General features: G+C 41.3%; 1 long non-coding RNA gene across 1 annotated transcript in view; it reads left to right on the forward strand.

Moving 5' to 3' along the window:
* Nucleotides 1–1,997, forward strand: part of LOC107670986 (uncharacterized) — a 4,180-nt gene extending 2,183 nt beyond the window's left edge. Inside the window, exons 2-4 of the long non-coding RNA XR_001632149.1 lie at nt 1,608–1,710; nt 1,788–1,818; nt 1,941–1,997. This is a non-coding gene — a long non-coding RNA (uncharacterized LOC107670986). The remainder of the gene's footprint in view (nt 1–1,607; nt 1,711–1,787; nt 1,819–1,940) is intronic.
* Nucleotides 1,998–2,264: the final 267 nt, after the last annotated feature.

The following is a 2,264-nucleotide window of genomic DNA, read 5'->3' on the forward strand; positions in this document are numbered from 1 at the left end:
TGGACGTAGTGTCCGTGACGTCACCCGTAGGTTTCTGAAGAGCGTTTTTGAAGCTCAAAGTGGGCGGAGCCGGCCGTCGCCATCTTGGCAGCTTCCGGATAATTGAAAATGGGCAAAGAGGCGGGAGCTGGTTGCTGAAACCACGCCCACCTAGCTTGATGCCGGTGACAGCAGCGGCAAACCACCTGTCACTCAAGTGGCCACGCCCTTAATTATGCAGAACTTTAAGGCTTAATATAATTTAAATGGATGAGTTATAAAAAAAATTCACCCCCCTCACAGTTGTCATGAAGGGCAAAATTAGCTATATAGACCAAAATCATTTTTTGAACCAGGCTGTAAACATATTTTTTTCTGCTGTAAAGTTGGGCATTTTAACATGGGGAGTCTATGGGACTGACTCCCTTTTGGAGCCAGCCTCTAGTGGCCAGTCGATGAATTGCAGTTTTAGTCACTTCCGTGTTTGCTTCACAAGAGAGAAGGTTGCAGCTTGGGTCTAACTCAATCTGAAACATCACATGGCAGAGCTGATTGGTTCTCTCCTGTATCGGTAGCCAATGAGCTCGCTGCTCAACATTCAAATATATGACTAGTGCTTGCCGTAGCTGTTGCAGCTTGCTTCAGAAACCCTCCACCTTCCCCAGCTCCACCTGTATAGATCTGCTACAAGGTGATTCATGTATGCTATATGGGGGTTATTTCATGTATGTTATATTTGCAGCAGCAATATTTCTTACATGCTCACAGCAGCATGTTGTGGATGTATTGGCAATAGCAAGTCTCGGTACTTGCTCTGCCGCAGCAGATTTATTCTGCCAAGACCAAATACATTAACATTGTCATGTACATTACCATGCCAATCCCTCCGAGAGTTGTCATGACAGAACTATGATTATGAAATGTATTTATATTTACTCAGTATTCATGTGATTCACCTTATGTCACACTGGTCAATGTGAGTTTTATTAAACAAAAAAGATCATATTTTGATATTTTGTAGGCTAAATGTAAAATTGTCTAATTGGTGAGAGAACTGCTTTATAGGCTAGATGAATTAAACTAATTCCATAAGCGAACTGAATCAACAATGAACTGATTTCAACTGTATAATCACTGTATACTATTGTCTTTTTAGAGCTGCTTTACAGTAGAATTTAATTTTGTTTGCAGCATTGAATCACTATTTTCTTGTTTATCACTGCTGTTTGAAACAAAGTGTTAAATAAAAAGGTGCGTATCCAACTTGAACTGGTAAACCTACACTAAATGCAACTTGCAGACGGTTAAAAATGACACATAATACAGAGACTCGAGTCGGTGAATCATTTTAGCATGAACCACCCAAACGCACCGAATCACTAGAATAGGCGATAGGACCGTTTAGCACGAACCGATTCACTAGAATGAATCATACTTGTTGTTTTTAACGTACTGATATTTCTTGTCATGTTATTTTAATGTATTATTGTAATTATAAATGGTTTGTAGTGCTAATTTACCGTTTACTGCACTTTGTTATTCCTCTAGTTACATATAGGCTAATGAATCGGAAGTCTCGCCCATTCACAGATACATTGACTCTTGCTGTGTTGATCTGTATTTGACAGCATGTTTAGCTGGGTGATAAAGGTTGTTCCCCAGCCTCCAGCATCTCCTGGGAAGCTGGCAGAGGAGGACCAGACCAATGCTTCCACTGCAGCACCTGCGACTGTGAGTTTGTGAACGTGTACATTGAGTCACCTTTCACAGTTTAAGCATGTCTTCACTGTCTCTGCACTGTTCTTTAGCATGTGACGAAAAAAGAGGAAATAAAACAAGGTAACTATGCACTCTATAAAATTTGACAGCCGTTTTGATCAATGACCAACACTGAATCACAGAAAAATAAAATACAGACCTGAGAATATTGTTCATTCATTTTTCATGATGTTATTTTACAGAACCTTCCAAGCCAACGGAAGAGGTCTCAGAGGAAAACAGGTGATGTTATGTTTGTGTTTGTGTGTGTGTGGGACATATGTGCGTTCAGTGTCTCTAGACGCAGTAATCCTGCCAGACTTAATTACTGCTCTCTATCCCTCTCTCTCTCTCTCTCTCTCTCTCTCTCTCTCTCTCTCTCTCTCTCCAGCTCTGCCACTATCTATCTGACTCGACCCGTGGCTGTTTCTTTGTATCCATCCTCATGGGACTGACTGACAGTTAAGAGCTTCACACACTTCAGAATCAAGAGAGTAACCGAGACACAGGGTGCGCCGAGGACCAAT

The sequence above is a fragment of the Sinocyclocheilus anshuiensis genome, unplaced genomic scaffold, assembly GCF_001515605.1.
Source record: "Sinocyclocheilus anshuiensis isolate Anshui unplaced genomic scaffold, SAMN03320099.WGS_v1.1 scaffold297, whole genome shotgun sequence".
NCBI lineage: Eukaryota > Metazoa > Chordata > Actinopteri > Cypriniformes > Cyprinidae > Sinocyclocheilus > Sinocyclocheilus anshuiensis.